Below are 26,939 nucleotides of genomic sequence, written 5' to 3'. Positions count from 1 at the left end.
CATAAAACGCATATATTTTTGGCAACCAGGCCACTTTTGGCACAAAAGGAAAAGCACAAGCTAAAAGAAGCTGGTCGACTCTATTAAAAGCAGGCAGGGGACTGTTTTGAACAGATATGCGCATGCATCTACAGGCTGTACAGGAGCTTGTTGAGCTAGTCAACTGCAGTAGTTTTTCTCTCTTCAGTACTAGCCGTACAGAGGGCTGTTGCTTTTCTCTCCCCTGGCTGCACACAGCACAGCAGCAGCATAAACCTCTCTCTCTCTCTCTCTCTCTCTCTGCAGGCTGAGGGCAGCGACTGGTGTTCTCTCTCTCAGTTCTGGCCACCTACTGCTGGCTGTACTGACAGTCGTACAGGCAGCCGTACAGCAGCCAACACGTGTGACTTCAGCAGGTGTTTTATTCTCTCTCAGTTCTGGCCGTGCAGTGGGCTGATTCGAGAGTGTTTAGGACAACTTTTTGACAGTTTTGTCTTTGGTTCTTGGAAGAGAGCCAGACCTGAGACTTGTTTATGCTTTGGTGGAAAGTTTCTCAGAAATGTGGTGCTATCTTCACCCTCACCTTGAGTTCTTGTAAAGCTTCTATTAAATAAAGAAGTTCCTACGGGGGGCCGGATGTTCCGGCTCAATGCGCTGTTTTTATTATTTTTGTGACTTCCTGTTGTGTTCATACTATGTTTGGTATTTGAAGTGTCTTTTCTATTGTTATGGGTCCCCAATCAGTTACAGTGGTATTAGAGCTTAGGCTTTCTCAGAAGCAAGAGGCTTTCTTCCAACAATGAGGAAGAGAAAAGATCAAAAGACTCACCAACAGCTTTGCTATTGAGCATGGCCAACTTATTTGCTTATGGAAGCGGTCATGTGTCAAGAGCACGAGCAAAAGACAACTTGGACTAAGGATTTATGGATTCACAGATTTTATCCTCGAAGCATGGAGTTGGTGTTATGTGCCTGTCTTCATCACTCTTTCCATATGGATTATTGTGGATTATAAATCAAGCTTATAAGCAAGATACATGGAGATATATCTCAAGATATCTTATGGATATGGTGACCAGATATTTCTTTTAACTTCATGACAAACTTGTCGAAGAAAAGCTAAGTATACTTTGAGTTTTGCTAGGTGCGTGCTTTTTGCAATTTATTGAAATGTTTTTCCACACTTAACCCTTGTATGCCCATACAAGGAGAATTGTGTGTTGTTTGAACTATTTTAGGTAAGCAATGCTAATAGTTGAAAAGCCTGCCGTATATGGTTTTTCATATGGACATGTCCAAGGATTATGGACTAACTTTATGGCATATCTTTACTCAAAGATTTATACATATATGATGGTTTGGCGCATCTATATGGTTATCATTGGCTCGGTGATTCTTGGACTTTATATACAGCTCTATCACTCCCTGTACTGGGATGGAGTATGTTTTTGGCTCCCTTTATCTGGGATGCAATGGACTTACGAAACTCATGGATATCTCATGGATTGAGGATTTTTCTATGGATTTCTATTGGTGGCCGAAATGCCTATAAAATTATTGGTAGCCAAAATGCTTGTAAAACTATCTGTCGCACACATGCTTATGGAGAACCAAGATCTCTATGCCTGTGACTCATTCTTATCTTATGTTTCACACTGAGAGACTTTGTCAACTCATGGTTGGTGACCCTAGTGAGTGAGTATCTAAACTCATGGAAAAGTTGGTGACTCTAGTGAGTATCTAAACTCATGGAAGGGTTGGTGAGCCTAGTGAGTGAGTATCTAAACTCATGGAAGGGCTGGTAAGGATCTGAACTCATGAAAGAGTTGGTGACGCTAGTAAATGAGGATTTGAACTCATGGAAGAGTTCGTGACTCTAGTGAGTAAGTATCTAAACTCATGGAAGGGTTGGTGACTCTAGAGAGTGAGTATCTGAACTCATGGAAGGGTTGGTGACCCTAGTGAGTGAAGTCTCGTGGAAGGGGAAACTCTGGCGAGCATGTTTGGCTTCATGGAAGGATCGTTGCCCTAGTGACGCACTTCTACTCTTGTACATGGCGCTCTCAGAGTGCAAGTACCAGTCAAGAGATGGACATGTGAAGCATGTTAGACTTGGGCATGCGTATGGATGATAGGGATGGTGCCCTTATGCAGTCCAATGGCATGGCAAGATGTTTTGTGGTTGTGTATTCTGCTTATTCTCTTTTTGTAGGTACTTAAAGCTACTTACGGATTTATGAATATTTGGGACACAGTTGGCTCTTGTGCTTGTGTCCGGTTATTACCAGAGTTGTTGACTCAACATATGCCCGAATTATCTCTATTCTATGACATTGGTTGAATACTATACAAGGCAATGAATCTGCTACCCTTCAAGAGTATTCCAATTGTACCAGGCTCATACAGTTGCAGACAACTGCTTATAAGATGGAGGGGATGTCACCATTTGGTCCCTTCATCAGCTTTGATCAGTGTTTTGGGACAAGCTCATACACAGAACATAACCAAGTTGAGAACACGGATTTTCCATAGAAGGAAGCTGAAGCATTCACTAGCAAGGATTGGCCTAAAAGATGGCTACACAACATGAGCGTCGTGGGAATTTAATCATCAAAGTGACTTATAAGGTTTATAAGTCAGTATGTTTTCACAACATTAAAGTTGGGCTGGACATATTATTATTTTGGGCATGTACAAGTGGACAAAAGAAGGCACCTAGCCTTGGGCAACAAGTTGGGAAAAAGCATAAAAAGCAGAGATTTTTGGCAGCCAAGCCATTTTTGGCACAAAAGGAAAAGCACAAGCTAAAAGAAGTTGGTCGACTCCATTAAAAGCAAGCAAGGGACTGTTTTGAACGGATATGTGCATGCATCTATAGGCCCTACAAGAGCTTTTGAGCTAGTCGACTACAGTAGTTTCTCTCTCCAGTACTAGCCGTACAGAGGGCTCGTTGGAAAATATATCATCTCCAGATGGTCTTCTGTACCCTAGCGTGCTTGTAATGGTCATTTCTATGAGGCCCTGCATTAGCATAACTAGCAAACATCATTCAAGTTTTTCTAGCATTTTTTTGAGTCTTTTAAGCCATTTATGGCTCACGACTGTGTCGACCTACTACAGATGGCCGACTTGCTCATATGAGACATATAAAGGTTCACACCCTTCTCCTCAGGACCTCATATCTCATCTCATTCTATTACATAATGTTCCCCCTTTAGTTGTACGAGGAGGCCAGGACATTAGTATACCTTCCTAGTGAATTGGTATCGTGGGTGACCCCACATTAAATATTGGTTACCTAGTGTTATTGGCATAGCTTGAGACCATGCTTGATGAGTGCATGTTGTTGAGGTGTAACAAGCATAGTCACAGGAAATGGGGGAAACAGACTTCTGAAATGGGGAAATGCCGTTTCCCCACTCCAACAAGCTGGAAACGCCTTGAAACAGCGGGCATGTGGAACCGCTGGTCGCCTCACAAGAAACGGCGGAAACGGCCGTCCAGAACGCCGTTTCCGAGTGAGGTCTTTGCCACGTGGAAAAAGGCCAAAAAAAAAAAACGAACGTTGTAGGGTGCATGAAAAAAGGCAAAAAAAAATAAACGTTTGACGTCTGCTGCCCGCTCCATCAAAAAACGTAAACTACCCACCCCCAGCATGGGAAGAAAAAAATAACAAACAATGAGCATGCCCATGCGGGGAAAAAAATTAATATCGGTGCCCCCAACGTTTTGATTTGCTACGTGCAAAGAATGCGAACGTTGCCCCAAACGTGCTGATTTGATAAAGGGAACGTTAAAAAAAATTGTAACGCTGCACGACGACTTTCCCATCAGCATATAAGCCTGTACTATGTAGTTGCACACAAATTCCAAGAGTAGAGTATCAAATCTCTCTCTCTCTCTCTCTCTCTCACCGCCGCCGCCCTGTTCCCGCCACCGCCTTCCCTTCCCTTGTTCGCCACCGCTACTGTTCACGCGCCTGTGCACCGGCGCCCTACTCGCACAATCGCCCGTGTGCGCTACTGTTCGCCGCCTGCTTGCCCGGCTCTATTCTATCTGGTCCCATTTATGTAGAATATCCCTACCCCGGACTAATGGTTGAACCCTCAACTAGAAGCCACTCCCACCCTTACCCCATCGCGCATCGGGCCGGCTCCCGTCTTCTTGACCACAACTTGGGTTGGGTGACTCTGACAATGGTGCTCCCTCTTGAAGACAGAGTGAACAAGATCGAAGAACATGCTCAAAAGGCCCTTTCAGACCAAAAGAAACTAATAGACAAGACATTGAACCAGCATCAAAAGGAGATTCATGGTGTCAGGACTGAGATTCAGGGCAAAGAGGAAATGTACAAACAGCTGCAAGCTGAGATGCGACAAGAGATGGAAGCCTGGAAGGATGCATGCCTGGTTACATGCATGGAGAAATGTATGGAATTATGCAAGGAAGAGTTGCACAAGTATGGCAAAGAGGAAGGAGAGCTAGCCACACAAGAAGCTCTTGCTCTAGAGATTGCCCAGTTGCGAGACGCCAATGCCAAACTTGAAGCGGAACTAGAGAAGGCTAAGAAGGTAATCACAGCAGAGATTCAAGAGGGAAAATCAAGATTCCGGGAGGAGCATGCAAGCCTCCGAACAGACATGGAGGCAACCAAAGAAGAGGTTGGAGAAACCTCCAAATGGGTTGAGGTTGTGAAAAAGCAGAAAACAGTCCACACCCCGAATGCCACATCCATCATGACGGCCACACTTGAGGAAGAGAAGCGTCGCCAATCTAGGGATCTACATGTGCGAGTAACAAGCTTGCAAGCGGGCAACTCACCAAAAGAGGATGGTGAGACTTTATGTAGACAGATGGGCCTCACTGACACACCTTTTGTAGATGCTTGGCAAGCCGGGAAGGACTTGACGAGGGAGAGGCCTCTCCTCCTCAAGTTCAAAGATACAGAGTCCTGTTTGGCTTTCTTGAAGAAGAGGGCTACCCTCTGAACCACCAAAATATACCTTGGAGATGACCTCACCCCCCTACAGGTGGAACACAGGAAAGCCGAGATGGTTCAAGTTGTGGAAGCCCGCAAGGCAGGACAATGGGCCATTTATCGTGATGACCGAGTCATCATCACGGATAAACACCCCACATGACAGTGCGGGGCCTATGAGACCATAGATGCATTGAGGTTGGGAGTATGGAATTGCAATGGAACTCTATGGTCAGACACAGGAGGCTTCACAGAGACTTACACAGATAGGGATATTTTCTTGTACACAGAAACGCATCAAAGTCTTGAGAGAGGGCTACCCAAAGTGGAGGGTTATACATGGGAATCAGCTTTCAAAGGACAAACACGCACCATTGGGGGGGTGCGTGGCTCGGGAGGAGTGGCATGCTTGTTTTGCCCTCATTTGAGAGGCATGCTCACAATGGCTAGACACGATGAGGAGGCTTGTTTTATGTGGATGCGATTAGCTAGGCCTGGCTTGAGAGTGAGGCATATTGCAGTATGCTACTTCCCACCAGAGAAATCAGAATATGCATGCAAGTTGACAGAGAAAGGGGAGACTTCCTATGCGCCATTATTTGCAGACATTGCAGAGTTCTCCCAGCAGGGAGAGGTCCTCTTATTAGGAGACTTTAATGCACGGACAAAAGGGGAACAAGTGCAGACATATGACTTCCAGGGAGACGCCATTATGTTGTCAGAAATTGACTTGGCTGAGATGGGCCTCTAGAGGGCCAACCAGGATATGGGGAATGCAACATCATATGGTAGACACTTCTTGGAGATGGGGGCTACGCATGAGCTGGTTATATATAATGGGTTGTCCAGATGGCCGCAGTCGGACAGCCTTACATCTTTTCCGCATGGGGGAGGCACTAGTACAGTGGATTACCTCATGGGATCTCCCGCTCTTATACCACACATCTCAGACTTCACCATCCCTCCTCCCCCCATACTAGCTGACCACGCATTACTTTCTTTCACGATCTCATGCCCCATCGTATCGCCCACACCCACATCCCCTGTCACCACCTTCACCCGGATTCATTTCCATCATGATCTTGACCACATCTATGAAGACCACCTGTCCCACCACATTTCAGCTCTCGACTTATCCCTCCCTATCTCCACCGTCACATCCCAACTTTCCTCCATCATCCATGACTCCGCCCACGCCAGCTTCCCCTACACCACATACTCCACAGCAAGTTTGCCAGTGGGATCCCAACCCCAGAATAGATGGTATGATGAAGAGTGCAAAACCACCAGGCTTCACCTCTTACACAAGAGGGAACATGGGTTGATTTCAGCACATAAGATGCAACGCATCTTCCGTACATTCACTCACCGAAAGAAACGGGCATTTCTCGCCAGACGAGAACAAGAGTTATACCAGCTCTTTTTGAGTGAGGACAACTCAGAAGCTTGGCGCATTCTAGAAGAAAAAAGAGCACCTACACCTATCACAGATCCTAGCCTTTGGGAAGCCTATGCACGACAGCTGTATGATGTGCCAAACCAGCCTATACCACAAATGTCACACATCCCTAGGCCTACATCATCTTATCTCTTTGATTCCCCCGATGTCACTAGGGCTCTTAAAAAGCTGCATAATGGGAGAGCAAAAGATCATGAGGATCTACGTGCGGAACATTTCACCCACGGGCACCACGTATTGGCTCCCATTCTTGCAAGTCTTTTTAACAAAGCACTGTGTGAAGGCTTCCCACCCTCCTGGACCACGAACACCATTGTCCCCATCCACAAAACAGGAGATCCCACGGACCCAGGTAACTACAGGACTATCATGATTGGTCACACAATGGCCAAAATCTATGGGGCAGTACTAGAGGACATGATGAGCTCTATGGCAGAGAGGATGGGAAACAGAGCATCAAGCCAGGCAGGCTTTAGGAGAAACTTCTCCACGTTGGACCATATCTTTACTTTACGGGCTATCATAGAGGAGGCAAGGTCCTCAAAGAGACATGTGTATTTCTGCATTGTGGATTTCCGCAATGCCTTTGACTCCGTCCCTCGATCTCGTCTGATAGGACGCTTGCAGGAGCTCTAGTTCTCACATGAGATGATATGGGGTGTGATGACACTATATGAGGCAGTACTCGGCCAAGTACATGCACCCGGTGGGACCTCAGGAGATATATGTAGCACTATTGGGGTTAAGCAGGGCTGCCCACTCCATAGTTGTTTCTCGTACCGGTACGAACCCATTCGTACCATATGGTTCATACGGTACGAGTGTTTTTTTTCCTCACTCCCCCCCCCCTCTCCCAATCTCGAGAAAAAAAAATTCCAAATGCTAAAAAAAAAATAGAAATCTTGCTTAACGAAGATCCCAACCCTGCAATACTTCGCAACTTTCGTGTCCACTGAGTATTCCATATGGGGTTGCTGAGAGACGTAAAACATCTGGCAAGGTAGACTGGTAGTGTACACATGATTGGTAGGATGAGAGAATCTTGCTACATCACTTGGAGATCCATGGTATAGGTAGGCTAGACAGTCAGATCCTCAAGTTATGTACGAGGGAGAAGATTTGGACATGGCCATTTTGATCTAGAGAGGAGTCCCTAAACCTATCACCCTAGATGCATTGCTCGTATTTGTATAAGGACGGTCCCTTAGTCATAAACGCTACACTGGGAGACCTTTGGTATTGCATTACCCATGCAGGTTCTTTTTTGGAGACAATTGGGAGATCCAACATGGAGAGACATCTCCATGTTCTGGTTCCTCAAGCACTATAGACTTCTCCCTCTCCCAACCTTCCCTCACATTCAAGCTTGAAGCTCCATAGTTTGTAAGTGTTTTTTAAAAAAACCGTATTTTATCGTACGGTATCCGAAAATTTCATATCGTACCAAAAATTCCCGTACGGTATTGTATTTTCGTACCGTGACAACTATGGCCCACTCTCACCTACACTCTTTGGCCTATACATTGATGAGATCGCAGTATTTGTGGATAGTTTCGGAGGTAGAGGTTCACCATTGGCTCAGACAGTAGTGCCCATATTGCTATATCCTGACGACATTGTCTTGATCTCAGATTCAGCCGAGGATTTACAGAAACACTTAAATGCATACCTCTAGTACCACCAGGTCTTCATTTGGTGGAATGCCATCATTTCTTGGACCCACTGCAAGTCCATTTGGAGCACCACCTGTAAACAGAAGGGCAACTGTACACGGAAAATCTAATCAATCATGAAATTTGAAAATACACATAAGCATGCCAGATCAAACAAGATGACAAATCTTCATTGTACACCACACTAGGGGCCAGAAGATGGGCTCACCCCCCCCCCCCCCCCCTTCCTTTATGGTTAGATTACCAAAAAGAAGTCTGCTTCCAATACAACTTTGCGGGTGCGCAGGGTTCACCACTTGCTGCACCTGGCTCTTCCAATACAATATGAAAACAAGAAAACATAACATAAACTGAATTTGCTGACAATTCTCAACACAAGTGAGCATTCCCGGCATCAAGCACATGGAGGACAACTATGGACAGCCCATAGCACTCCCATATCAGCCCGGGACAACTCAACATCATCGTCTTCTTCCTGTCTGGCTCATAGAGCAAGTCGACCAACCCTCAAAGGCTGTTTTCAGCAGTCAACCAGCCCTCAATAGCCTCAAAAGAACTCGACCAGTAGTTGTACACAAGGCCTACAAGCCCCCGATCAGAAAGAAAACTGTCCAGATGCCCACGACCAGCTCTTCCTCCCTGTTTTTATCCTCTGTCCAGCCTCTGTTCAAGCTGGAAATCAGTCGGCCAGCAGTGGAGAAAATGCAGGAGGAGTCGGCCCGCACTTCCCATGCACCTGTTAGGTTTTTGTCGCGGTAGAAGGCTGTAAACAGCCTATAGAAGCAGTCGACCAGCTCCCATGCACCCAGAAAAACACGCACCTCACATAAAATTGGAGTCTTACTCAAGATTAGAGCTCCTCCGCCAGAGCCCCCACGTGTGCTTTTTAGGTCCAGAAGGGGGCGCCTACTTGAAGGAGATCCAAATAATGTCCAGGCCCAGCTTTTGGCTGCCACATGTATTAAATAAGTCCTGCTCAATGTATACTCACTTATAAGTTGTCCGGCCACTTATAAGTGAGTGTGAACCTGCACCAATAATTATTAACATGTGAACTCATAAAGCTGTAAATTGAGTTTTTGGGAATACTTACCACCTACAAAACACATGTAGACCACCTGTCAGTCCCAAATAGGTGTGCACATACACGTCCACAAGGTGCCCAGGCGTCCCCGGCCCCATGGACAACGCAGGGAGAAATCTCAGGCATTGTCCAGGCAAACAAGACAAGTCATCCAAAGATAAAATCAAAGTCAGGAAAAAATCTCAGGCATTGTCCACATGAGTGCAGCTAGATTGGAAGTTACACCCTCTGCTTAATTGTATTCGATAAAATGTCCAGGGCTCATGATCCTTCCGGAACCTTCCCAGAACATAATTACAAAAGATCTCCAAGATAGCTAGTCCCAGAGAATTTCATCATGTCACGCTCCATGGGCCATATATGTACACCATGTCAGGCCCCGCAAGCCACACATGTACTATCATGTCAGGCTACACCAGCCATACATGTACTGTCATGTCAGGCCCCGCAAGCCACACATGTACTATCATGTCAGGCTACACCAGCCATACATGTACTGTCATGTCAGGCCCCGCAAGCCACACATGTACTATCATGTCAGGCTACACTAGCCATACATGTACTGTCATGTCAGGCTCCATATGCCACACAAACACACCATGTCAGGCTACACCAGCCATACATGTATGTCATGTCAGGCTCCACATGCCACACATGAACAGTAGGAAAATAGAAGCTGTAAGGAATTTTGTGACATTCCCTGCGGCCTCTAAGCAGTTGACCACAACTGAAAAGCTTCCAAGTAGGCCTTCAGAAGTTCCGGATAATCCGTAAAATAATCTTTGTCCATCCATTTTGCATCCATAGCCGAATAGTTTTTAAACTTCACAAGATTCTTGCGCACTAGCTTGCCACCTGCATGCTTGCGCTCTTTATGAAAAACTATCTGCTCAGGTTGCAATACCTCCTCAAGTTCATCCACTTTTGGTGGTGATCGGGCAATACCAATCTATATGCCACTTTATTTATTTTCTGCAAAATTTGGAATGGTCCATAATACCGGTTTGAAAGCTTAGGAAACCGGCCTTCCTTGCTTGGCGGCTTCCGAAGACGTGCTTTCTCAAACTTAAGTAATACCCAATCACCTTCCTTGAAAATCACCTCTTGCTTGTGTTTGTCAGTTGCCTTTTTCTGCTTAGCTTGAGATCTTTTTATGGCTGTCCGAACCTGTACAAACGCAGTATCCAAATCACGGACATACTCATCTTCTGCAAGCTCGAGAAGTTTTGGAGATTGGTGGAGTGCTGAGATGGCACACTCGTATTTTCTCATTTTTTGCCTAGTCATGGGGATTTATGCAGGTTGTGGGCTGTCAGCCAGCTATGTTGTAGTCGACTAGCTCTTGGCATCCTTATGTAAAGGCCTTCCCTTCTCACTTGTCATTCAACACTCATTCACAGGCATATATTCTACACCCATTTGCCAGCTATTGCCATTGTAAAGCCTCTTGTTACATGATAAAGATGTTCATTGTTTGATCTCTCTCTCTCTCTCTCTCTCTCTCTCCCCTATGTTTTGCTTTTGCATTGTGCAACTTTATCACTCTAACCCTGTTGGATTAGACCACTTATCCTAAATATTAGTACTAGGTATGTAACACGTAGGAGTATGCAGGACAGAGTTAGACATCAGATAGCAACCAACGGGTAGGGTCGGATTGTCACATGTGCAGAAGCTTTGTGTCTCTTTTCTTGGCCCTAAGTAACTGAATAGGAACCTTGATGCAAGTCACCAACAAAGACAGAGAGAAGAGAGAGATATAGCTGGATTTCCAGTATATTATATAGTACATAAGGCTGTACAAATGTATGGCCTTTGGTCTTCCGAAAAGGTAATCTAAGACCATCTATAGACTGACTCTTGGCTTGCTCCAAAGGGGGTCAAATGATACGACTGATTCTAGCCTAGCCTTTTTATAAGCCCTTCACATGCTAGTCTGTTTTCCCTATGTGCTGTCGATTGATGACGTGTGCATTTAATGAGGCACCCTTCACATGCATGAGCCTATGTTTCTTGCTGACTGCTCCCTATGCTGGGCGATAGGGTCCTGAGCTTGTGATAAGGCTGCTGCCCTAAGTACTTTAATCCGATTGTTTATCTATTGCCCTATCAGGGATTAGTTTGGAGATTGGCTATGTCCATGTGTGCACATGACACAGACAACGTAGGTGACACATGGCAATGACGATGTCGCAATGGTGATGTGGCAGTCGGGCACAGCTGGCTGACAACTACTGCTGGCCGTGTTTCTCCCCTTGGGCCTTGCTGAGCTTGATACCAATGTCACATGCATGGAAGCTTTGTGTGTCCTCTCAGCCCCAACTGAATACTGGCCTAGCCTTTTTATAAGCCCTTCACATGCTGGTCGGTTTGCCCTTCATGCTGTCGGCCTGCTCATGACTGATGACATCTTCATTTAATGAGGAACTCTTCACACATGTAAGCTTCTGGTGCTGGTTGATGCTCCCTATGCTGGCCGATACGGTCATGGGCTTGTCATAAGGCTGCCATAAGTACTTTAATCCGATTGTTTATCTGCTGCCATTTCAGGGATTAGCTTGGAGATTGGCCATGTCCATGTGTGCATATGACACAGACAGCATAGGTGACATGTGGCAGTGATGATGTCGCAATGGTGACATGGCAGTCAGGCACGGCCTGCCGACAACTACTGCCGGCCAACTAGGAGCATTGGTGCATATATAGACGTGGGTAGCCAAATTGTCATATTCACTTGTTGTCCTAAGTGTTGGACTTCACAGAGCATTTCTATGTAGGCGAGGTGCTAGCGAGGAGAGTGCAGTAGGTCATAGGGTTGTGATTTGACATCTTCATTCTCAGCCATATCTTGTACTTGAATTTCAGTTGTATTACTTCTTTCTTGTACATAATATAGAGCAGTAGTTTAGGACTCTTGTATGTGCTGTGTGTGAGATTCTGCCGCACTCTTCTTTCTATCTGTGGAAAACCCTAGCATATAGTCACAAGTGTTCTACGGGACCAACGACTCTCCCCACTGAGTTGAATGAGCTTTTCCAAGATATCGTTTACTTGGTAGATGCTTCTTCCAAGTAGAATCCAGAAGTCACATCCCAGGCATGCAGCCTTCTTCCCCTTGGTCAAAAGAAATTTTCCTCTTTAAATATCGTACATATTTTGAACCTATGGAGCAAAGAACCAGTGATCACCCCCATCTCACTCAGGTTCCCAGGCCTTCCACGGCCTATTGCAAGTTGCTGAGGTCCACAGGTGCTGCTTTTGGTCAGGTTTTGGAGGTCCCTGCTCTCCCAGGACTACTCTCATCTGCCTCAGCAGAGCAGTCACTGCCGGTGCTGACGGGGGGTGCCCAGAGTTATCATCCTTGTCTCTGATCCATCCATTTCACGGATGACCACGTCATGTTGCAGAGGCTGGATGGTTTGCATTAGGATGGATATTGCTGGGAAACTGGATCAGTGCTGATTCTGTTGACAGTAGAGCCACATTGCTAGGGACTGCCCTAGAAGCAAGAGGCGCGCTAGGAGATAGGGTGGATGTGCACAACAGATGCTTTCATCTTTCGCCTTGTCCCTTGCCTCCAGTTGCTCCAGCACCCCAGCATTTGATGATGGTTAGGGACGGCAGACGTCCCAGAACCCCACCCCGTGCCCTAGACATGGAGCATCCCAACCCTTTAGCCTTTTGTCGATCCTGATGCAAACTCCTCGCAGCAGGTGGTGTATAGGTCACAGTGTAGTCCCTCCTCCCCTAAGAGAGGATTTCTCCCATTTGTGGGAAGGAGAGTTCATCCGTGCTTCGACACAGAAGATCTTTTCTCGTGAGGACTTTCCTATTCTCGCCTCCCTGCAGGTGGCTTCTTATGCGAGGCATTCCACCTCCTTGAGAGATGATGCATCAATGTTGACCACAAGGTTTGGTTGTACCTTTCACATGCTTCACCTATGAAGACTGTCTCATGGAATACATAGGGGATATTTATGCACCAATTTGGCATTTAAGAAATTGTGAGTAGCTCTAGGGTCAAATAGGGTGAGCACAGTCTTCCAACTGCAAGCCTGCCTAAGATTGGCTGAAGGCTGAAGACTAAGAAACAGTGCGCTCCCAAGATAACCTAAATAAGGGAAGAATTGAAGCAAGCTAGGGCCTTCAAAAGGAGAGGATCTTGCTGCTGATTCATGTCGTCAATGCCATATACTGACCACATGATTAATCGATTTCCAGTTGTCACTCTCAACATCTCATTACACTTGTGCTCTCCCTATCTCTACCTTTGTATGTTTTCTCTTACTCTCCTATTTGTTTCTTCTCCAGTCTAATTTGTCTACTTTCAATACAAGCTGTATGGTCAGTTGCAGACCAGGTTAGCAGCACAACTGCACGGACAGCCTGTAGTGCTCTGCGAAAAGCTGCTGACTGTTGAAGAGAGTGGGGCATAAGGTCAAGACCATATTGTCATTACGGGCAGCAAGGGGGATGCAATAAGTTGCAGACTGATTGAAGTGCATTCAGAGCACCTGTTTGTCTGTTTTCCATGTTCCTGTGTAGAGCTCATGTGCACCAGTGCTCACTCCATGCTTGAGAAGGTTGGTGTGGGCTGAAAATAGAGGGATGGGGATGGGTAAGAAGTGTGCAAGGTGCATGGCCTGGGGTGCTGTGACCTTCATCATGGTGCCCCAGTTTGTAAATGCACTTGGAGTTTTCACTCTCTCTTACATGCAATTTTATTGCATCTTTTGAGATTTTGTGTTTGAAAATCAGTTGTGCAAATTTGCATGGGGTTGTGTATGGAAATGTTGCTTAGGTGAGATGTGATGGGTGTTACCATGTCATATGAATCATGATAAGGGGTGTGGGAGGGACGTCCTTCGCATCTCAACAATCACATTTTTGGGTCTAAAAGGGAAGGTTGAATGTGCAGGCGTCATGTTATTGGCCCCGGGGTAGATTATCTCAAGTAGAGCAGACGTGCATTGTGTGGTGTTTTTGTTATGTTGGACGAAACGCTTGGTGGCTTGTGTATAAAGTTGTCCCACATGTAATAACAGCAAAACGTGATACGCTTATATTTACGCTAATGTCACCAGCTTCCTTACATCCTCGTGTGTGTGGCTCCCGCCTGGTATCACAGCGGTTGCAATTCGATTGGCTGCCCAACGGATCTGCTTCTAACCTACTCATAACCTTCTATTGAATAGCATCTACTGCTCTGATACCATGTGGAAACACCCATGCTAATCTTTTAGGCAATTTGGTGTTCTTTTTTGTTTAATTCGTTGATACTATTTTTCTTCTCTTTTATTTAAAAAAAAGTTAAATCTATTTTTTTATACAAACGGTTTGATATCTGTTTTTTTTTATAAATATGTTTTTGATACAAAATATAAAATATGCACTTCATTTCGAACTATTTGAAATCGACTTTTAATAATCATTTTCTTATAATTTTATTTTTGTCTATAGATTCTTTATAAAAGTACTATTGTGTTGATGCTACTTCTCGAATAAAAGAAAAGATTTGAATTTGATATCTGTTTTTTAAAAAAAAATATGTTTTGGATACAAAATACGCACTTCATTTTGAACTATTTGAAATTGACTTTTAATTATCATTTTCTTATAATTTTATTTTTGTCAATAGGTTCTTTATAAAAGTAATATTGTGTTGATGCTACTTCTTGAATAAAAAAAAAGATTTGGATTTTTTACACAACTAGTTTTATTTTTTTAAAAGCTTTTACAGCTTTGTCCAAATTTTTAAAAATTTCCCACATTTGGTTCTCTCCTTGTGAATGACTTCATTGGTGACATACTTAAGAAAAACATTGTGGTATGCATCACTTTTGGCAAAATGGCCTTACATGAGAGATGCAAGGCTAGTTCATGATTGGAAAACTAATCACATTTACATACTCAAAAGAAAGTTGGAACCACTTCGATTGATATCTATAGAGTTTGTAACAAGATGTTGGATGGTGAAGATGAGGACTTGGAATATGAGCCTCTCTCGGAAGTTGACGACTTCAAGGATTGGATTCATGTTTCAACCATGGAAATTCTTTCACTAAATCTTGGGACAAGGATTGCATGGTTGGAGAGAGGCGTTAAAAACAGAATCAATGGTAGAACTTGCTTGCCTTGAGCTAGAGTTCCCCTTGATAAAGATCACCTCAAAAAGACCACCTAGCTATATGGCAAGACTTGGTTGACATCGAGGTTATTACAATTTATTATCTTGGGAGACGTGGACCTCATATTAGGTCACCCGCCTCTCACACCATCCGCAACTACTCTTATCACGGTAAACAACTCCCATAGTCCTTGAAAATTTTCTTTGGAACTAAATGCACATCTTGCAAGTTTTAAGGAGGAGATGGATTATGAAAATTGATTGCGTAATCAATTAAAGAGAGTATCCATCCTTTGAAGGAGGAGATGGATTATGAAAATTGATTGCGTAATCGATTGTTGGTGAAATAGAATCGTCACACTTGAACTTCCATGTGGGATGGTGGTTGTATCGTTGGTGGACAAGGACATCTCGAACCTTTTAACATTCCAATTTCATCTTGCAATTATAGGTCATCACCTCAGGTAACTCCTAACACTCTACACTTATCTCGCCTCGATGTGTCAGAGCGAACCACTAAAATTAGTATGGTGCTTCAAAACCTTGTTGGCAAAGACAAAGACCACTCCCTAGAGGTCAACTTTAACGACCCTTTAGGGAGGTCACCATGAAGGAGTGGGTATCCAAGAATATCTGACTAGCCATGTGCAAGCAAAGACCTAGAAGGCACGGTTTAGCTAGAAGTCTACTTATGAGTGAATATATGCTAAGGGAGAGTCTCAAGCAAAGGAGTTTTGTCTATCACTATTAAGATGTTAGAAGCTCAAGGCTTCTATGAGTGAAAATATGTCAAACAAGACTCTCAAGCAAAGAAGTTTTGTCTACAAACCTAGTCTCGTTGGAACCCTGCCAAGATTTTAGAAGCTCAAGGCTTCTATGAGGGAAATCCTTTTGTTTGGGTCCCAAAAACCTTGCAGATTGCATCCGAATCTCTTAAGCCAAAGAGAGTCAAGCGATGGTCCTAAACCACGATTTTAGCTAGCAATTGAGATCTTGATGGATCTTGACAAAGTTGCTAGAAGCTAAAGGATTCTAAGAAGACTCTACATTCCAAGGTCAAGGAACCATGCACTATTTAGCATATTATACACAAATGCCATCAAACATCAAATCAAAGATGGAGTGGTGACCTAAATCCACGCATGTGATCCAACTCCCAAAGCTTTGGAGAGCAATGGTCACCACCTCTATTTGTGAGTCTACATCACCTCCAAAGGAGTTGGAAGTTGCTATAGAAACCAAGCAATAAGAGGCAATACTAAGTCTATGCGAGGGAGCCTTAACCTAATTCTCTTTCCATCTAAAAGAGCCACCCAAGGTGCCAAGCATCCCAAGAGAATTGAGACCAACTCCCTTGGCATCCCAAAGTGATCCCCAACGATCTCAAGTTCTAAGGGAATCACTATGGTTCCACAATGCCCTTGTGCCTGACGCCAACTTGCCAGTCGGAAGTGGAATTCCAAAGTTCAATCAAGTGCAATTGTAAAGCTAGCAGCGGTGCCATCAAAGCTTTCGTCGTGGATGGATAAGTAATTTTTCACTTTAAACGTACAAGGTAAGGCAAAAACCTTAAACCCTAGTTGAACATATGTATTGTAGTACCTCCTATCAATTGTACATACATATATACTTTCGAATGATGGAGAAAGATTAAAAAATAAAAACAAAACAAAACAAAAAACAACAAGAAACTATCCTCTCTATCTACACATAAAAACACACTTACACTTACACATGTTGGATGTTGTAGCAGAAGCTAGACACATAGGCACACACAACTCAATTAGAGATAAGCATGAGAGATGACTGTTGGAAAAACATGTACTTTGATAATGATGAAAAGTCAAGTACAAAGTACTAAAAAGGCCTAGGCTAAAAGCCAACACACTTTTAAGTGTTTTCACATGGGAAAAGTCCAACCATGGGGAATAAGTGTCCATGTGTAGACTAGTTCACACGTGAACTTCGCAGAGGACAATGCTAATAAACCGCCCTCAAGTGAATGATGTGAATGTGAACAAGGTGTAGTAGACTATCCTCGTAGAGGCTGTAGGTATAAAGCTTTGTGAAAACCTTCAAACTTCTCTGTGGAAAGAGGCTTTGTAAATCCATCTACCACATTGACGTGTGTAGGCACATAAGTCACGTCAATCTCTCCAGCATGGAGCCTCTCCCTGACATAATGGTAATGTACCTTGATATGCTTTGTGTGACCATGAAATATGGGATTTTGAGCAACGGCCAAAGAACTTTGGCTGTCAGTGTAGATAGTGGTAGAAGACGAATGTCTAATACCAAGATCGGCTCATAGACTTCGTAGCTAACCACATTCCACAATAGTTGTAAAGAGTGCCCCATATTCAGCTTCACAGCTAGAAGTGGCCATTGTAGGTTGCTTCATGTTGAACCATGAAATACATGAACCACCAAGAAGAAATTAGCTTCCACTGGTAGACACTCACATGCCATAGCATCGTGCCCATCACTATCTATAAAAGTAATCAAGCACAATGTAGACAAAATGCCATAAAATAGCGCGAAGTCAATGGTGCCTTTAAGGTAGCGAAAGGCACACTTACATGCTTGCCTGTGCTGGTGCAGGGCTATGCATGAATCTACTCAACATTGCTCACCAACATCCTCAAGTGGAAGTTTTAAACCTAGTTTACAATCTATCATTTGGAAACGCTCAAGGAGCTGCTCAATGTATCTTCGTTGAGATAGCAGGATATCCTTCTTAATAGATATAAATTGAATGCCCAAATAGTAATGCAAATGTCCCATGTATGTGACATCAAAAGCACGCTGTAATTTAGCTTTGAAAGTTTGTCCTCATCAGAACCAATAATGAGCATGTCATCCACATAAAGATTAAAGATCAGCAAATTGTCCCCATCTGTGTGAACATAGGGAATACTCTTAGTTGGACTATTTCACAACACATTACCAGGCAAGTATGCATGAATTTTTCGGTACCAAGTATGAGGAGCTTGTTTAAGGCCATATAGTACTTTATGTAACTGGCATACTTTCTTTTCTGTCCCTTTTTGAACAAAGCCAAGAGGTTGAGATACATACACTTCCTCCTACAAATCACCAATTGATGTACGTGCCAACCCTTGTGTGTAGCCAAAGCAACAAGAGTACGAATGGTAGTCATACGCGAAGTAGCAGAAAAAGTCTTCTCATAGTCAATGCCTTCATGCTAAGCCTAACATTTGGAGACCAAACGAGCTCGATGACGATCAAGAGAACCATCATGCTTACATTTAAGCTTATACACCCACTTAGTGCCGATAGCACGATTGCCAGCAGGCAAGTCACGTAACTCTCAAGTATTGTTCTTTTCAATGGAGTCCAACTCTAAGAGCATGGCTACAACCCAATGCTCATCCTCCAAAGCATCAACATGAGAAATAGGTTCCTCATTACATGCGACCACATCACGCTGAGTAGTGTCAACAAAATGTGAAGATGCATGATGAGGTGCAACATGAGTACAACCAGGCATAAGAGTAAGCCATTTGCTATCATGCAAAGTGTCAATTAGCTAGCGAGGTACATTCTTGGTCTCACGAATAGCTGCATTTTCATTGTCTAATGCATCACCCAGGGTATCTTGATCAACATGTGGCACATCAAAACCAATTTGAGTAGTGTTAGGTGGTTGAATATCAGGAATTTCAGCACCATATGATGGCTATATAAACGAGTCAAAGCAGCTCTACATCATCAGCATATGACCCGAATAAAGGCAATAGCATTGTATCAAAGACATCTTGTAGTCCAATTGATGGTTGTTTTTGACATGAAAGCAATGGTTGAGATGCAAATTTATAAATGATAACATCGCGAGACATGCTTGTAGTAGCAAGTACATACAATCGATACCCTTTGCCTTCACTATTGTAGCCTGTAAAGATACATTTAATGGCCTTTACATCGAGTTCGTGTTTGTTGTGTTGGTACATGCACATAAGCCAGACAAGCAAAGACTTGCGTATGAGTAATCACTCGGATTTTGCCATTTAGGCCTCATACGTTGTCATATATTTCAAGGCTTTAATGGGACAATGGTGTAGCACATAGTTGGCACACATGAACGCTTTAAGCCAAAATCTTCTTGGCAAATCCTTGCTTTTAAGCATACATCTGGCCATCTCCATAAGAATACGATTATGCCTCTCAACAACACCATTTTTTTTAGGAGTTTAAGGTGTAGTACATTGATGAGATATGCCGCGAGATTGTATAAAATCTATGAACTCATTCGATAAATATTCCCTCTCTCGATCTATACACAAAGCAACAAGCTTATGGCCACACAAGCATTTTTAGCCAAGGGTAAAAAAGCACGGAAGGATGCAAACGCATCTAATTTGTCTTTCAAGCCATACACCCAAGTGAACCGAGTGTAGTTATCAATGAAAGTGACAAAATATAGATGTCGCCCAAGAGACGGAGCTTGCATCAGGCGACAAACATCACTATGCACAAGCTGCAATGATCGAGTAGCTCACACTGTGCCATCCTTGGGAAAAGAATGTTGATGCATCTTCCCAAGTAAACAACCCTTGCGTACATGCTTAATAGGGAGCTGCAAAAGAGGCAACTCATGAACCATGTTATGCTTTTGTAACGGCATAAGAGGGAAAATTTGGGTCACCAAATCAAGCATGCCATAACTCAATGTCACGTATAATTATAGAGATAGCCATAGCATCATGAGACTCTTGTATCCTATTATACATATCCACCTTGTACAAACCATTGCACAATGTACCAGACATGCCATTATAATCTACATCTTTGAGCAACAGTGATCAAAAAAGTGAACTGTAAACCCAATTTTAGCAAGAGCAGACACAAAGACCTGATTTTACAAATTTCAGGTACATACAATGTGTTATGTAAAGTGAAAATATTACCATTGCATGCTGTCAAATCTACATTCCCATGCCCTTAATGGCATATGATAAATTATTAGCACACATCAATGTACCACCTTTAGGGGCATCGTGCAAAGTGGCAAACATCATCTTGCATGAAGTGATGTGCTTTGAAGCGCTATCAAAGAACCAATCAGTAGCAAAAACTGACTACGTGTGACAGTCAATGCATAGCCATCATGGGCCATGTTGGCCTCTTCCTTAGTGTTATCTATGGTAGTAGCCAAATCTTTTTGCTTTTTCGTTTGCTCATTGGCAATACGCTTTTTGCATTCTTCAATTAGAAGTCTAGGTTTTCTGTAATAGTTACACAATTTCTTCTTGTCTCCACCCTGTTTTGACATAGGAGGATCTAAATAGGTAGGTGCCTTGCCCTTAGGCTTAGCACTAGAAGATGTCCCAGATTTCCCTTTGTCACGAAAAGAGGTAGTAAATGCTTGATTTGTAGCAATCATGTTGTTCTAGTTTGACCGAGATTGCTCTTCCTGTAAACAAGAGAGCTACCAAAGCATCAAATGTGTACAAATCTGAATTTCTCTTCATCAAGAGCTGAAGAGTGGTAGCAAATTCTTGATAGGATTAAGCAAACCATTGAGAACAATAGAAACCAGTGAACTGTCAGGTATCACCTCATCAATATTGGTTAGCTGCTCTTGCAAATCCTTAATACATTTGAGAGATGCATCCATAGAATCACCCTTACTCGTATGCTTCGGGTCAAGCTTTTTCCGTAGATAAGCTACACGAGCTTCATTACGGATGTGATATAAGGAGGCAAGTATATCCCATGCACCCTTAGCAGAAGTACATGAACGAGAGTGATCACTCAATGAGCTTGCACATCTTTAGCATCCCATTTGAGTTGTTCCTATGTATAAGGGATTGGTGCAAGTGGTGCACTCCCAATGGAACCAGAATCACTAGTCCCAACAGTGGACCTCCCTGACGTGCTAGTTGTAAGTGCAGGATGAGCAAGTCTAAACTTAGCACTAGATAGATATACACATAAATTCTTTGGAACCAATACATGCTTCATCAGGTATGCCCACTAGGATAGTTGAGACCATCCAACTTATCCTCAACTGACAACATGCCAAACAAGTCACTGGTGTTTTCATACATTTTCCAATGATGTGTGTTCACTAACTGAACATAGACGTGACTCAAACAAATAGCGCAAACTGTATGGGCCAAATGACTTGCAGCCAAATGAACCAAAGTGTTTCAAAAATTAGGCAAAATGTTCTTGTAAGGCAAAAATGCACAATTGTCGGCCAAAAACCTCCACAAAATTTCTTACATAGATCTCTTAATCAGGCATAAATTTGAGCAAAATCTATGATTTTGGGTGTAGATCTTACAGATTATGAAAAAACCCCAAATTTTAACAGATAAAATGTGTTGGATGTGTCAATTTCGGATCAGATTTGCCAAATCCCATAATTTTTCATACAACCTATAATCTGTATGGTTTGAAAATTTTTAAAAGCCCCAAGTTTTTTAATGTGTAGGGACAAACAATAGTAGCATGCATTGAACAGGTGTACAGACGCCATGTCTCAATGCTATGTGTTGCCATATAGAGCAGCGAATTTGGCGAGGGCAACACGGATAGCTGCAATGCAGCTCAAGGAGCAGCACGGGCAACTACAAAGGGTGGTGTAGTGCTGCAGGGCAATAGGTGCAGGGCGGCGTAGGGCAGCACGTGCAGGGCGACATAGGACAGGAAGTGTAGGGCGACTAGCTTAGCTGGCTTTCATACCAATGTTGGATGTTGGAGAAGCTCTGCACACAAGCACACACAACTCGAATAAGGGGAAGTGTAAGAGAGCGAGAGTTCTAGAAAAACGTGTACATTGATAATGATGAAAGGTCAAGTACAAAGTACTAAAAGGCCTAGGCTAAAAAGCAAACACACTTTTAAATGTGTTCACATGGAGAAAAAACCCATGTCTAGCCATGGAAAAAAGTACCCATGTGTAGACTAGTTCACACCCGAACTTCGCAGAGGGCAATGGCTAACAATACACACTTTTAAGTGTGTTCACATGGATAAAAAACTTTTGTAGCCATGGGGTAAAGTGTCCATGTGAAGACTAGTTCACACTTGAACTTCGCAGAGGACAATGGCTAACAATACACACAATGTATGCATATGGTCTATTCTAGTGCCCATCCCTATAGTATTTGGGAAAAAAACTGTCAAATGGACCCCCAGTAGAATGGCATTTGGTGCCCTATTTTGGCCAAATAAGGCCTCAAATGTTAACCTTTGGTTGGGGGTCCATTTCATTTTTATTTCGTCCATAAATTCATATAGGAACTAGAATAGGCCCTACACATGTGCATGCCAAGTTTCATTGGGATTTAATATTGTAAAATTTTAAGCTTATTAATTTATAAAAAACAATTAAATTAACCAACCTTATTAATAAACCTATAATTTTTCATTCAATTTTTAATTATAGAAACTAGTACTTTGTGTCATTACAGTCATTTTTTTACATTCTAACAACAAGCACTCATGGCACACACCAAGTAGACTACCCTAAGGGTTATCCTACAAGTATGCACCAAGCACACTGCTAATCAGGGTTATTCTCCCCAAAGAAGTCTAGAAATCTCGACTCTATCAGAATTTGAGTTGAGGGGAGGCAAGCCCTAGTGGAGCCCATGACACTCCAATAGTGGTGACAACATAGTCCATATCCCTAGGTGTCACTGCCAGTGCAACAACAGGGATTGATTCTCTTTGAGCTCATCACATCCCTCTTCTTGGCCCACCATGTCGTCAAGCGTAGGTGGAGGCTTGGAACCATAGCTTTCACGGAGATCAAACACGCTACTAGAAGATTGTAGACCTATTAATATGAAAGACTTCATTTCCACATCTTGTTAGGGAGATGCCATCTATTAGCAGTCATCACTATGATTTTACTCCCTAGCTTTTGCTAGTATTCAACATCTGTTTTAGTAGCCCATCGATCTCCCTTTACATAGAAGCACATGGGTGTATAACTTTGCCATCTATTGTATCACTTGAGTAATAAAATATTCTTCTCTATCTCGTTATTATGGCTGGCACAACCATCTCTCAACAGCAAAAACATGTGGCTTTGTAAGCTCCAGAGCAATGGGATCATCATAGTAGATTTGATGTTCTTCCAACTTCTTGGCGCTTCACTTGCCATCAATGCTCCATGCCCATCCGTACATGGATTGTCTGGATTTCTCTAGTTGGGAGAAACTTTGTGTTTACTCTCTATTATCTCTTTCTACTAGCCTAGTCTGTTGGTGAGTGGCACTGGTATTATCCTCTGTATGGGCTTCTACCTCCTTACTTAGGTCCATGATTCATAACATCGTGTCACTCCCTCACACGGCTCTGGATCGAGTGCTTCGGTTGGGGATGTGGTGAAGCCAATTGGCTAATGCCCACTAGGTTTGAGACGACAGACTCTATTGGTCTTGGTTTTGCCACTTCTTGCTCTTGGGTTTGGGGGATTGTCTTCTTTGCATGTTCTTTCTTAAATTTAAAATAGACTCAAATGACAAACAAGGAAAACATTTTGGATTAAATTTACTACAACACGATAGGAAGACTTCAAACACATTTTGCCAACATTCTTCGTACATCATGTTCTACTGACGTTTGCATTGTAACTGCAAATCTCCATTATTCTCTCATTGATGTGAAGTTAGCAATCATTTTGACATCTATTTTTCCGCTTGTAGATGCATCCTTTTGAGATCGAGGTTGAACCCGATATTGGGTTTGAAGAGACTTCTAAGGAGAAATCGTTTGACTTCCTTCACAAAGTCGGTCTGTACCATCGCCAACCTTAGATAGCACGTATGTTTTCTTGCAATGTATCCATCGAGGATATGGTCTTTTTTGGATGCTCGTGTCTCCAAGAGAAAGAGGATATGGTCTTTTTTGGACACTCATGTCTCCAAGAGAAAGAGGAGCAATACCAGAAGACAACTTCAAATGATGGAGTTATCTTGGACAATGTTTAATACGTACATGTGGACGATCTTATTTCTTTCATATCCTCAAGAGATAAGGTAAATAGGAGTACGGAGGATAAGAAGAAGACACACAGTAAGTGTCCAGTACACAAGCGTAAATGTCATCTTGTTGACTACCACTATAGGTTTATTTGCTATTTGCATTTGCTGCTTGAGAATGAGAGTTTTAATAGGAGGAGGTAAGAAGAGGCTACAGAAACCTTCAAAAGCAGATAAACTTGATTACAGAGAGGGACCTCAGTGTGAGCAGCTTGATATTGACGTCCTTAGAAGAGAAGACACGCAAGTTGTTACAATTGTTGGCGAGAACCCCATTGTGCCAGAGGAAACAGAGCACATTCCAACCTTAGTCCTCCCTGCATATCCAATAGATGATAACCAGTATGTCATGTTAGCAGATATTCAAGCGTTGTTTGACATCAAGGAGGACTACTGTCTTGCCATCATCGCACAAAATCTTGAAGAAGATGATTTCGTTGATCCAGGTGTGGATAAGTATCTTCTACTGGATTTAAATGTCAAGGACAGTGAGTTCCATACTCTTGCTCAGATATTATCAATGATGTACAAGGATGCTCTTCACTGTGAAGACAATCTTCCCATTACAGAGGAATTTCAGATATTCAGCAAAGACTCAATATTTCGCAATTGGAAGGGAAAGAGGAGTCTTCATCCGTCCAGGATGTCGAGTCATTAATTAACATGTGGATAAATGATTTACTTGTTAATGACAAGGATCAAAAGTTTTGATTATAGTAATTTTGAATATTGTGATGAAGCTTCATATTGCATTTGTTTTGTTGGCTTATGGATAACTTTATTTTGTAGCTGGTGGTTTATGAGGATGATTTCTCGTGCGTGTATCAAGATCACGAGTGGGAGGACTCGGAAAGGACTCAGCATTAGGAGAGTACATTAACTGGCTAAAATTTTCATAGTTCATTATATTCTACAAAAAGTTTTTAAAGGATAAAGCTAAATTTTCATTGTTTGTAATCAAGACATTATCTCGATATCTTGGGAGATATACCGTCAGGTGGAATACTGATAAAATCATTCTTCTGGTGTGGGGAAGCAGTTTAGTGGTGCAAATCTTTGAGCAGGGCCTTAGAATGTATGCTCTGAGGAGCAAATATTACTTGGCCTATATTGTATTTGGATTAACATGTGGGATCAGGGATCCCAAGATGCTAAGTGAATATGGCAAAAGGGAGCTTCTCAGATTCAAAAGACCGAGAGTTCCACCAATTTTACAGTTGCAAGATGGTGCCGAGCCATCTTCAAAGAGGGCAAAGCTTCACGCAACGAACCATGAGTCTCCAAAATGTGCTGGGATAAAATTGACAACAGCATATGCACATTGGTTATTTTTAATAAGAATCACTAAACAACATAGGAACACAAAAAATGGGGATCTTACTATATAATGTGTCATGTTACCCAATGTCCATGCTTCCACCATGTACTTGTAAAACGTGGTCATAGCTTCTTTAAAGTCGTCGACATCTTCTTCATTAAATGTCATTTTCTGTAGAAGTGTTGCTACCTTATCAAAGGCGATCCATACATTAACCTTTGCAATTCTAGTCTTGCCGTTATTACTTTGATCTAGAATAACCATGTGTAACTTATTCCATGCCTTATAATTCCATGGTTGAAGAACTAAAAAATGACCTTCATAGTTCTTTGGTGGTAACAAAAATTTTATAGGATTGGCTCCACCAATAATTGGTTTGCATGACACATTTTCACTTGCATTTGACCTCTTCTCATCTTTCTAGATTTTCACTTTTCCTCTGTGTAGATCCACACATGAAAGAACCTCATCCACTCTCTTACACACTTCTTGGGCCTTTGACGTCGGTTGCATCTTATATGCAAAATATATATATTCACAAATCAATCTTTTCACGATTTTGCAAACGGCATGTAGTGTACGGGGAATTACGTTACCCGAGCGGGTTTTTTCAAGCGAAGGAAAAGCTGAGTGAAACCCGTCAAATAATTCTCCACACAGAAAAGAATAGCATCACATTCTAAACAAGCATTCGGGATCATGATATTTCATTCTAGTTAAAAACAATAGCATGTATCAATTAATGATCCCTCCCACCACAAAACACAGTAACTTAAAAGATGCTACATTCCAGCGAGAATGAAGTGCGACCAAGTCGAGGATATATATTCTAGTTAAAAACAATAGCATGTAATCCAACTAATGAAACATGGTAACTTAAAATAGGCTACATTCCAGTGAACGAAGTGCATCCAAGTTGAGGATAATAATAAAAAGGATCATCGAAGAAGTCATCAAAAAAGCCACATCAACATCATACTCAGATTATGTTGGCACATGGCACCGTCTATCACTAACTGCTTGATATAACTCCAAAGAGTAGTAGCACATTCTAAAACAAGCACATGCCAGCCTGAAATTGCATTCTAGTTAATAACAATAGCATTAAACTCTATCAAAATCGCGGCCACCACTATAAAACAAAAGTTACTTAAAAGATGCTATACTCCAGCAATCAAAGCGCACCCAAGTCGACGCTAATTACAAAAAGAACCATCGCACAAGACGTCAAAAGGCCACATCAACATCTACAGATTATGTTGCCACATGGCATCATATGCCACTAAGTGCTTGAAATAACT

This window comes from Cibotium barometz, chromosome 18 (genome assembly GCF_041138505.1).
Source record: "Cibotium barometz isolate CiBa-2024 chromosome 18, ASM4113850v1, whole genome shotgun sequence".
Classification (NCBI taxonomy): domain Eukaryota; kingdom Viridiplantae; phylum Streptophyta; class Polypodiopsida; order Cyatheales; family Cibotiaceae; genus Cibotium; species Cibotium barometz.
The sequence above is the reverse complement of the archived record's forward strand: the minus strand, read 5'-3'. Positions refer to the sequence as shown.